This window comes from Plecotus auritus (assembly GCF_963455305.1).
Source record: "Plecotus auritus genome assembly, chromosome: 6".
NCBI classification, from domain to species: Eukaryota; Metazoa; Chordata; class Mammalia; order Chiroptera; family Vespertilionidae; genus Plecotus; species Plecotus auritus.
This window is the reverse complement of record NC_137773.1, coordinates 4,895,205-4,907,575: the sequence shown is the minus strand read 5'-3', so window position 1 is coordinate 4,907,575 and position 12,371 is coordinate 4,895,205. Positions and strand designations below refer to the sequence as shown.

Here is a 12,371-nt window from a genome sequence, read left to right as displayed (position 1 = left end):
ACTAGGGGTGTAGTTAATTAAACCATGCCTAAAAATAGATCCAGGCCAGGATCACTTGTCTTTCTGCCACCAGTGTATCCTTATTCTGCAAGACTCACATTGTTTGATGTTTCTGAATTAATGAGCAGCCGTCTAGCTGATAGATAGGAGATAAGGAGACTTTCATAGTTAATTGAACATCAGATGCCCCACTAAATTTGTGTATTTTGGGGATATGATCATTTATGTGTTCAGGAAATTTATATGAGATAATAAACTAACATTTAATCAGTCCTCACAACAACCCCACAAGGTAAGTTCAATTATTATCCCATTTTACAGATGAAAAAATTGAGTATCAGAAAGATATAACTTTGCTAAGAGCACACAGCTCATAAGAGTACAAACTTTAGGTTAAAAAAACAAGGATTAAAAATATACCTGTATTGTATACACACATGCTTATACATACACATGTGTTGTAGGTAGAGAATTATATTAGATCTCTTTCTGCAAGGGCTAAAACAGATTACATGAAGAATTATCTATTTTAATTAATAGTTTACTTAATGGTGGGGGATGTTTGCTAAGAAAACACTGTGTCATTCCAAGGAATGAAATATAACCTCTCTAAGGATTCAGGTGTAATGGTTAGAATGTATCTTAAAATATTTGGTTAAATTTAGTTTTAGATTCTTTAAAAACAATTTTTTGCCTAAGGATCTAAAAGCTCAATTGGCTTCTGTTTTTAGAAAGAGATTTTACTCAGACCAAAGGGAGCAATTATTGTGTTTCAGTGGTCAGGTAAAAGGCCGTTAAGACATTGGTAATCTCGTGAAGTCTAGTTTTAAAAAGTTGCTTTTGGCATTCCTTTGAACATAAATTTAAGGGAAATTTAATGCAAAGGTAACTGTTATGAGTTACTCATATATTATAGCTAATTTAAAAAAATCTAGGTGGCATTTTACACATTTTAACTGGATTAAGATTGGCTCAGAATTGAATATTGAATACGCTATTCTTTTTTATTTTGCTACTATACACTAATAGAATGACCTCAAGGTTTTTTTTCCATTCTCAGTTTACTAACTTTGATAAAGGTTTGCTTTGGGAAAAGTAAAAATTTCAGAAAATGAATAAACAACATGTGTGCACATGAATAATATTTTTATGGAGCTAATGGAATGTGTTTAACAAGTGAAATCTTTTCCATCAGATGGTTTCTATTAAGTTGGTTTCTGAAATAATAAAGTAGGCTAGGATTGTTACTAAAATATATTGTTAGGAACTAACTCATTCCTTGGAATTGTTGTCTCTTATGCTGAGGATGGGAAAAAGGAGTCAATATACCTGGCTCAAATATGGTAGGATTAGAAAGTAAATTGCTGATTTCTCCCACCATCCCCACAATTTTTTAGAGAGATTGAGGAGAGGGTATGTAAGAGAGCCGGAGAGCAAGCACGCACGCGCACACGCCTGAGTATGCAGGCTCTAGCATTGGGGTGATTTGAAAGTCACAATAAAAATAAGGGATTTGAAAAAAATCTTTATAACAAATTCCTAATTGGGTTTTGAAAATATCATAAGAAGTTAGTAAACTGACTGCTGTGGTGCTTACTGGAATGAATGTAGTTCTGTGTGTTTGTTTTAACAAGAATTCTTTTGAATTAGTTATTTGGCACAAAAAATAGTTTTGAGTTGATAAGAATTGGATAAATTGGATAGGAAAAAACTTGAAGGGACATTTATTTGACTGGGAGCCAGGAGACCTATGTGTGGTCTTGGCCCTATCAGTCGGTATTATATACTCTCTTATTTAAATTTATTTCTTTGAGCACTATTAGTTTTAGGAAAGAAATTTTATAGATATTAGTAATTCAGTTTCAATTGCTCTTCCTTAGGTGTAAGAGAGATCTTTAAACTTACCACAGACCTTACAGGATAGAGCTACTTTATAACATTGGTATCCAATCAAAGACTAGCATGGTATTGTTTCTTAAAAGGAAATAATTTACCTGAAAGGTAACTAATACTAGACAATATTTATCAGAATGGTTTTTTTATTTGTTTAATGCAGGGTTGAGTACCATATAGTGAATTAAAAATAATGGTAACATTTTTAATGAGGTGTTTTTGGGTTTTTTTGGCCACTCTTAACCTTCTCTTTTATCCATGTTTATGGAGCAGGAGCACAGGTTCCAAATATGTGAATAATCTTCCAGATAACTGATATGCCAAAGCATTGTATTTTGGGATATTTTGTATTAAAATTTGTTTCTAAGTTTTGCTTAACTTAAAGTTTTCATTGTGTGAATTCAGCTAACATTCCTCAAGTCCAGTTTTCAGATAGAACTAAATTTAACATATATTTAATAATAGCTAACATGTCTATGATATTCTAAGTGTTTTACATGTATAAACTCATCTAATTCATTCAACAACCATACAAGGTAGAAATTTTTATTATTACTATTCATGCATAAAATTTGGCTCTTACCTGTTATACTACAGTGCCTCTTCACATAGACCTGATACAGGTGGGAGGGATGGGGTGGAGTAAGGAAATGCCTCCCAGAAGCATGTAAGATGAGAGGAACCTTTTTACAGAGCATAATTGATACATGCTGCTCTAAAGCTGATTATAGATAACATTTTGAAAGTAGAAAATAATAGAATATATTTATCAACTTCTAAATGTTAAACTTAGTATTCAAATCAACCTTTTTTTCTTTGTTTTTATTACATACTAGAGGCCCGGTGCATGAAATTTGTGCAAGAGTAGGCTTTCCTTCCCCTGGCTGCTGGCACCAGCTTCCCTCTGGCACCAGAGACCCGGGCTTCCCTCGAAGCCCCAGCTTCGTCCGGAAGGTTGCCCGGAAGGACATCTGATCTAATTAGCATACTGCTCTTTTATTATTATAGATTACATACCAGGCACTGAAATAGGTGCTTTTACATATGTTATCTCACTTCCTATGTGAGATTTCTCAGCCCGTGAGGTCTGGTTTTATCGTCCCAATTTCAAAATGAAGAAACAGTATCCATATTCATGTGACTACAGACATGACTTGACCTTTACATTATTAACGGGGATGGGGGGGAAGGGGGAGGGGAAATCCCCGTCCTATAAGCACATCCTGGAATTCTGATGTCCAAACCAAATAGTACGTTGGGGCACCGCCAACAATTGTATTTGACTAGAGCATTTCTTTTGGGGGGGGGGGGTGCCTAGATCATCTGCCCTACACAAAGGTGAAAGGGGAATTGTGTAGTATCTGTTCTCATACTCTCTTATCTTCAGCTCGTTATGTTCCCGTCCCCACTAGCTAAGAACCAGGAAGTAGGCAGAAAGGAAAAGGGGGACAAAATCTGTCACAGAGATTGATTGACAGGACTTAGAGATTATTTGCTCTGACTACGGACACAGTCACCACGGATTTGTTTTCTTAACCGGGCAAATAATTCATGTCACTTTAATAGTTCTCCTTGGGTTGTCAATTTATTGATCCTTAAAATTATAAATGCCATCTTATATTTTAAAACAGAAAGTGTTCTGTGTTGCTTCACTTCTAAAAGTCATGGTGAATTATTAAGTTGTCTAAAGTGCAACCTCATTACATTTTTTGTTTTTAATATAATTTTAAGAGGGGTCTTGCATAGGAAACTTTGATTTTGTATTTATTTATACAAGAAGAGGGGAAACTAATATTTTCACTGTAAATTCCAGCAAAATTGAGATACTAGAAAAACTTTGGGAAAAGCCTACCAGATCTAATTTTATGTCTTCTTGTAGAAAGCTTTTTAACTAGGTGTAATTGCTTTCCTGATGGAATAGAATTTGGGTTGGGTAGAGTTTTTGATTACATTTTGTTGTTGTCTTCAGAGAAGCCATGGAATATGATCAACACATTGTTCCAGCATCTTTCAGGAAAAAACTGTTTATTGCAAGCCTACTGATTGTGTTTTTTTCAAATTGCAACTAGAAAGATGCTACTTAGTTCGTGAGTTTATGCTTTTGAGAATAATCCTTATTGGTGTTCATGAGAAAGAAATGGAAAGGCAGTCTTAACATTCACATATGTCTACTTTGAATTTTAAAGTATAAATTTATTTTTTCTTAGGACTGTTCTCTGTGTTGCTAGAAGGAAAATAAGCTGGAAGATCCACCATCACATTTTTTCAGCACTCTATTATTGTACCTTAGTTTTTTGCCCCATCACAGATAACATAACGTGTGTAACATGTTTCTCTTTAAGGCAGTGAGCCCATAACTTTAGCATTTATCTTAATTTTTCCTGATAAAACTCATTTTATACTTAATGGTTCAAAGAAAATTGTTCTTGCAGAAATTAAGGTATGTTTTACCATGATAAGTTTATAGCAATATGTAATTTGTTTACTTCAAATTTAGTGTTGATTCTCTCATCACATTTTATAGTATTGAAACAGAAGGAGTTCCACTTTCAGGTTTCCAGAAAATTCTTAGTAGATAGAAAGATAAAGGTATTGATCCTATTTTTAATCAGTTTCTGAAGGTGACACTTGAATAATTCCTGAGAAAGGCTATTTTGTGAGTCCAGAAATGTAGCACGGTGAAGCACAGGCTCTGGGTCCAGCCTTAAGTTTGACTCTAAACGTTTAGTTATCTGCGTGACCTTGAGCAAATTGCTGAAATTCAGGAAGACGGTCCTTATCAAGGTAATACCTGACAGTGAAGGCTTACTGTGAGGTCCCTTGAATTTTTTTTTTTTTAATTTAAAGCATAGATCTCTAATATTGAATTAAATTATGAAATTAAAATAATTACAAATATAGCTTGGGCATCTGTGAATGGTTCAAATAGTCCTTGGTATTGCTTATTTTATTACATAGGTTTTACTTCTCAGAGAACTCCTTTTGGATAAACTAAATGCAACCCAGGACAGAGTACCTTTAGCAGAATTATTACATTTATTGAAAAGAAGTTTTATAGTTGTATATTCCTTAAACTTTCATTAGTGTTGGTCGCCTATATCTTTCAGTATTTTGAAAGATTTTACCAAATTTGAAACATTTGTATATATTACAGAAAATGATATTTTAATGAAGAATTTGTGATTTCTTTCTTTCTTTTTTTTTTTTTTTTTTTTTTTTTGCTAAGAGATAGGAAAAGATACCTTAGATTTGAATTGGGTATATTTTAGCTTTTATCTTGGAATTGAGTTTTGGTTTTCATATTTTTATAATTTATAAAGCACCTGCTATGTTGTGGTCTAAACATAGGACTAAATATCTCATAAAAATTATTTTGATTTGGTTTATTTAACATATTTTTTATCTGTGCTAATCTTTGAGTGATACTGAACGAACATTTTTTTTTCATTATAAACAAACTAGAGGCCCGATGTGCAAGAGTTGGCCCTCACAGCCTCGGCCCTCGCAGCCCCGGCTTTGTCTGGAAGGGCGTCCGCTGTTCGGCCATTCGGTCGATTTGCATATTACGCTTTTATTATTATAGATTAGCAACTAACCCAAATAATTTCCTTTTATTGTAATCCATGAGCTGTTTAAAGTAAACTAACATTCAACTGTAGGTATAACAAAAACAATGTATAAATGGCATTTTTAAATATTTTATTAATTGTCACATTTATAAATAGGTACTTGTACAAGCTTCCTTGTACACAGATGTGCTTACTTAAGTTTGGTGGCAGAATGGTACTACAAAAGGCAGACTTGAATCTATGGGTAGCAGAATGCAAGTTCCATTGCCTGTCAAAGAACCACTCCATCCGCCACTTACAGGTGCTCTCTCATGTGTACAAAGTTTAAAGTCTTCAGCTGCACAAGTGCTTTTCATATTGTAGAGTAATTAGACTGGGCAATTCTGCTTGCTGAATATTTACCAGACGTATCCCAATCATCATTCCTCAGTATTATATATTTGATAGCCATATTTATATTTAAAGATTCCATAACGTACTTTTAATAATAGTTCTTCCAGTTGTTTTTGAGGATTGCATCAAATGCTAGTCAGTGAAATAGCTGCTGTCTGTAAGGACCTTAGAAAAACAAACCCAATCTGAGAATGATGCTGCTCAGAAAGATCTAGTTATAGCCTGGCACTCAGATCTTGGGTCCAGATATGGCTCTGACACTTACCAGCTGTGTGATCCAGGGCGAGCCCTCAACCGTCCTGGTCTTTCATTTTCTCATTGCTTTTGTCTGGTTTTCCTGAGGATAAAATGAAATATGTCTCATGTTCAGCTTTCAGAAGATTCTGTTGTTATAAGAAAGCAAATCATCAGAAATATTAATTCAAAGTCTTGCAAATAGCATATTTTCTTAAAATGTGAAAAACATTGCATAATGGGCATGTGGTAAAGGGAGCTTAATTTTAAGGAAAAATTTTATAAACTGAACTATAATTTTTAAAAATAAAGTCACTATAGCCGAAACCGGTTTGGCTCAGTGGATAGAGCGTTGGCCTGCGGACTGAAGGGTCCCGGGTTCGATTCCGGTCAAGGGCATGTACCTTGGTTGTGGGCACATCCCCAGTGGGAGGTGTGCAGGAGGCAGCTGATCGATGTTTCTCTCTCATCGATGTTTCTAGCTCTCTATCCCTCTCCCTTCCTCTCTGTAAAATATCAGTAAAATATATTAAAAAAAATAAAAAAAGTCACTATAGTTAAATAACAATAATGGGAAACAGCCTAGACCAGTGGTCGGCAAACTGTGGCTCGCGAGCCACATGCAGCTCGCAAGCTGCGGTTTGCCACTCTGTTGACTAATGAGTTTGCCGACCACTGCGTAAGGCATTACCCTTACCCGGAAGTTTTGACTTAAGGTTAAAGACATTAGTACATTATTAAAATGTTTTTTAAGTGTTTTTCCCTAAGGCAGTGGTCGGCAAACTCAGTCAATGGAGCGGCGAGCTGCGGTTTGCCGACCACTGGCCTAGATGATGCCTTCATTCTGAAAAATTTAGTGACCAACTATTTTTTTCCCCTCTGATTGAAGTTTCCCCCCATGCCTTTTAAATTTACTATGGAAAAATTTAAGCGTAATGAATAGTGGACAAAATAGAGCAAACCCCTGTGTACATGTCACCTGGCTTCGCCAATGATCAGCTCCTGGACAGTCCTCTTCCCTCGATCTTCCTAACCCTTTCCCTCCCTTCCATGTTATTTTGACGAAGTTCCCAGGTATTGTATCATTTCATTTATAAATCGTTTAGTCTATGTTTCTAAAAGATAAGGAGCTATTTTCCCCTTATAAACAAAAAATGTTTTTCTCTACTTATTTTTAAAAGAAAGATAGGAACTAAAGCAGGGCCCATATTTCTGTTGCATCTGCTTAGCCTGTTTCGCCACTCAACCTGGTGCTGATCTTTAAGGAAACCACCTTCAGGGCAGAGAAGGATGCTGGTGGTCACATGGCATCACCAAAAAAGAGATCCAGCAGACACACCAAAACACCAGCCGGTGACCAACAACTTGGGAGGAGCTTGTCCAGTTTTCCTCTCTCAGCCTTCCCTGAGGTTCAGGCTTCTTTTAATCCCCAAATGTGAGGTGGTTCCAGAGGTCCCTGGGAGGGATTGCATGACCAGGCAAGCATGCTCCTTCTCCAGACGAAGTGTGCAGTCTGGTGACCTCTCACTTTGTGCCTGAGTGTTGAGAAGTACCTTCTGCTTCGGAGACTCGGGAGAACTAAGGATGGTGGGGTGGGAGCTATGAGGATCCAGAGAGGCTGACATCGGGCACAGGCTGCTTTGTGACAGTTGCAGTCAAGGCTCATAAAAGAGAAGAGATGACATGGGTTACAAGCCCCGTAGGACACAAGCCTCGCTTATGACTATAGGGTGTGCCTGTGGGTGACTATTCTCTCTGTGACTGTGGACCCTGATCAGGCCAGGCAGACGTGGAGCAGAGGAGCTCTGGCAGCCAGCAGGGCGCTCCTTACTTCATTTCTTAGGGAGGAATCTTAGTAGCATTTACCTACTTCCTTTAATGACCTCTTGCCCTGAATAGCTTATTAGGAAGGATATATCATATACGGATATTTTTGGGTTTATAGATTTTTGATCTCTATGAAAATAGACTACAGGAAATACCACAGAACAGCTGAACTGTTCAGATACAAACAATACTGCATTGACATGCTCGATTCAGGCTCTTTTACCATTGCACCAGAGAGAAGGGGCAGAGGGAATAGTTACTGAAAGGGTCTGCTGACTGCTGGGCGTTGTGCACAGGTGGTCGCAGGCCTGGGCTCATTTCTCCTCACCACAACTTCGTAAGGAAAGTGCGATCCTCACTTTGCTGATGGAATCAAGTTTCAGAGACACGGGAGGGTCAAGATCACTTGTCTAGTAAGTGGTGATTTAACGCAGGTCTTGGAATGGATTTTAATTACTTCCCTCTGCCAGGCAAGGTGAGAACAAATAGTCAGTAGGAAGAGGGGGACTATTGATCCAGGAACTGAGTAATCAAGTGGAGAATGCCAGTCTATTTTTTTAATACAGTTAAATGGTGACAAGAAATGTTTACCTCTTTAAGGATTTCTAATGCTCAAAATGAGTGTGGTTTCTTTAGTGAAGGTGGAATAAAAAAATGTTCTCAAAGGCTTTCTGGAGAGAGCTGATTTGTCAGTTCACATGGGAGCGAATGGAGCTATTGTTCCGATCAGGGTAATACATCGAGGACATTCAATCCTTTGCTCTGTAAGACTCTTTGCCTTCGTTATAAAATGGTCATCATGAGAAAGTACTGACTAAGGAAGGAACCTGCCTAGAAATGTGAGATGCTACTAAATGTGCAGGCCAGACTTCACTGCTTACTGTGTGACTTTGAGGACAATTAGGTAACTTCTCATAGCTTCACTTGCCTCAAATGGGGATGATAATAGTCCCCACCTCCTATGATGGTTGTGAGGAACTGATTTATGTAAATGATACATAATTCACGTAATATGCACAACGCTGAGCCAGGAGGAACAAGTTAGCCACTTTTAGATGGGTGGAGACAGTGATGGATTTACTGTATGTTACACATATGCTACAATCTGTGATTATGGGCATGAGTGGAGCTCGCAGTCCACGGGGGAGATGGCCATAAGAGAGCTTGTCAGTATCATGCAGGATGTCAGCATGCTAAGGGAGACACGGGAAAAAGGGGACTTGTGCCTGCACAAGAATGTGGGTTATCTGGAGGTGGAATCTTGAAAGTTGACCATAGAGTCAACTTTTTTTTTTAAATACATTTTATTGATTTTTTACAGAGAGGAAGGGAGAGGGATAGAGAGTTAGAAACATCGATGAGAGAGAAACATCGATCGGCTGCCTCCTGCACACCTTCTATTGGGGATGTGCCCGCAACCAAGGTACATGCCCTTGACCGGAATCGAACCTGGGACCCCTCAGTCCGCAGGCCGACGCTCTATCCACTGAGCCAAACTGGCCAGGGCCATATAGTCAACTTTTAATTTCTTTATTCTGAATTGATTTTAGAGAGAGGAAGGGAGAGGAGAGAGAGAGAAAGAAACATCCACGTGAGAAAGAAACATCCATTAGTTGCCTCCCACACACGCCCTCACCCTGGATTGAACCCACAATCGAGGTATGTGCCCTGACAGGGAATCAAGCCTGCCACCTTTTGGTGTACAAGATGATGCTCCAACCAACTGAGCCACCCAGCCAGGGCCATACAGTCAATGTCTGTGGGCTTAAATATTTAATCCAAGAAGAATATTTACATTTTGGAAAATCTCGGATTAAAACTCTTAGAGTTACCGTTGATTAATTATAGGCTTTACTGGCATCTCAAACTTCCTGTTTATTTAGGTACCTTTTGACACACTGGCATAGACTTTACTTTCAAAACAAAATATTTTCCTTTCCCTTCTTCACCAGGGAAAATTTAAGCCAGAAAGAGAAACTTCCACAGGCCAGTATAGATACAGAGCAGTCTAAGAAGTGTCCACAGTGATGTCTGTCTTTTAGGAATAGAATGAGTCAAGGGAGTAGCTGAATTTTGTCTTGCTTCTTTTTTCTTTAATATATGCGTGTGTGTTTTATTGATTTTAGAGAGGAAGGGAAAGGGAGAGAGAGATAGAAACATCAATGATAAAAAATCATTGATCAGCTGCCTCTTGCACTGGGGATGGAGCCCTCAACTCGGGCATGTGCCCTTGACCAGAATAATCAAACCTGGGACCCTTCAGTCCGCAGGTCGACGCTCTAGCCACTGAGCCAAACCGGCTAGGGCTGTCTTGCTTCTTAATGATGTGGCTGCATGCAGTTAATTGTATTTTATGTTTTAGACCCAGTCTAGTATGCCAAAACATATTTACTCAAGTATAAAAGAGAGAAGAATCAGTAATAGAATGGTCATGGCATGGTGGTTGATTTGTTGAAATTGATTGTAATTTTTTTTTTTCATGTTATGACCATAGAGAGTGGAACAAAGGGCATTGTTTTGGGTTTTGAGAGCAAAGCACTTCTCTTCATATGGAAATCTTAAAATGGTTTATGTGGCGTATTGAAGCTCGATTGTGTCATGACTGGTCACCAGGATATAAGCTACAAATCACACCTCCAAGTACCTAATGAAGTTAAGCTGTTCAATGGAATTGCTTACCTTAGTGGTCCTCAAAGTGTGGTAGTCCTTAGCTTCACTTGAAGACTTGTTAGAAATGTGAATTTTTGGACCCTCCCCAGAGCTACTGAAAGATAAACTTGGGGGTGGACCCAGTCATCCATGTTTTGACAAGACCTCCAAATGATTATGATGTTCTCTCAAGTATGGGAAGCACTGGCTTAGATTAACCATCTGAACATTAACAACAACAACAATAAAACCCCAAACCACGAATGATGATTTTGGTTTGTGGCCCTAATTGAATCTAATTCTTCTGATAGTGATAGACCTCGTGGCTTGTGTGCTTCCTGTGGCTACTGCTGGAATGTTGTGAAAGCCATGTCTTGTCATCAGTTACATGCTGATGTAGGTCTTCCTATTTTGCATGGCAAGACTATTCAGATGTGCATAATAACGGGATGGGTCCTGCCTGCTCTTTGAAATACTAATTTGTTTTTTCAGAAGGTATTTTTATCAACTTTGATTTTCAAAGTGACTTGTATGATTTTCCCTTTAGGAATTATCCTGTGAAGTAGCGATAGGAGAAACTGAAACCAATCAGTGACTGACATCAGTTCCATATGTTAAATATAACAATTAAGGTCACAAAACAAAATGAGGTCTAAGCATTGTAACCCAGCTTGCTTTGCTGAGCCTTGGAAATAATTGATGCTCTTTTATTTTCATTCATGATTATTAAGCTACATTTTCTATCATCATAAGGCTTAGCTCCTCCTTCAGATTCTGCTTCTACTTTTACCTGATACTGGTAAAATTATTAATCACTCTAAGCTTCAGTTTCTTCATCTGTGAAATGGGACAATAACTGAATATGCCTAATTGTATAGGATTTTTGTAATAAATAAGACTAGACATGTAAAGCATTAGAGCTAGATAAATGCTTGCTGCTGATATTATTATTATTATTATTATTATTATTATTATTACTACTACCACTTCTACTTCCATGGTTAGCAGTGGATAACCTAGAGCAGTGGTCGGCAAACTGTGGCTCGCGAGCCACATGCGGCTCTTTGGCCCCTTGAGTGTGGCTCTTCCACAAAATACCACGGCCTGGGCGAGTCTATTTTGAAGAAGTGGCGTTAGAAGAAGTTTAAGTTTAAAAAATTTGGCTCTCAAAAGAAATTTCAATCGTTGTACTGTTGATATTTGGCTCTGTTGACTAATGAGTTTGCCGACCACTGCCCTAGAGATACATTTGTGAGGGGTCACTAATTTGTGCACCACATCTGTCTGTCATCTCAGCAGGGGAAGATAAGGCTTCTCATTCTCTTCTTATGTTTTTAGTATCGCTGCTATCATTGTAGATTACTCATATATTTTGTTATTTCTTTCAATTAATGAGTAATATTTGAGTGCCTACTGTTTGTCGGACACTAGCCAGCACATTCCTGCCCCTGGACCCTTTCAGCAGAGTGTCTCATTTATTCAAATGCATGTCTTAATGAGTGTGGTCTTTTGACTGCCATGACCATTACCTCATCCAAGGAAGCACTGCCTACTTTGGAGTGAAACTTGGACTTGACTCCTGATTAAACTGCTGAACTATGCAATGTCCTATCTGTGCAGAATCCTGTGGCTTTTCCTTAGTCTTAGTTTTTATCATTAAAATGTGAATAACAGAACGTAAGTTATAAGGAGGTTTGAGAATTACTTAAGACAGTATTAATAAAGGGCCTAGAATAAGGTTGGTACTTAGTAGCTGCTCAATAAAGGGTAGTTCTGCTTTTCGCCCTTTCCTCCCTGTGGGCTGCC

The 12,371-nt window shown here is 38.0% G+C and overlaps 1 protein-coding gene across 12 annotated transcripts in view; it reads left to right on the top strand.

Moving 5' to 3' along the window:
* CPEB4 (cytoplasmic polyadenylation element binding protein 4) overlaps positions 1–12,371 on the top strand; it is a 354,407-nt gene that overhangs the window by 302,263 nt on the left and 39,773 nt on the right. The gene's annotated exons all lie outside the window — the stretch shown is intronic.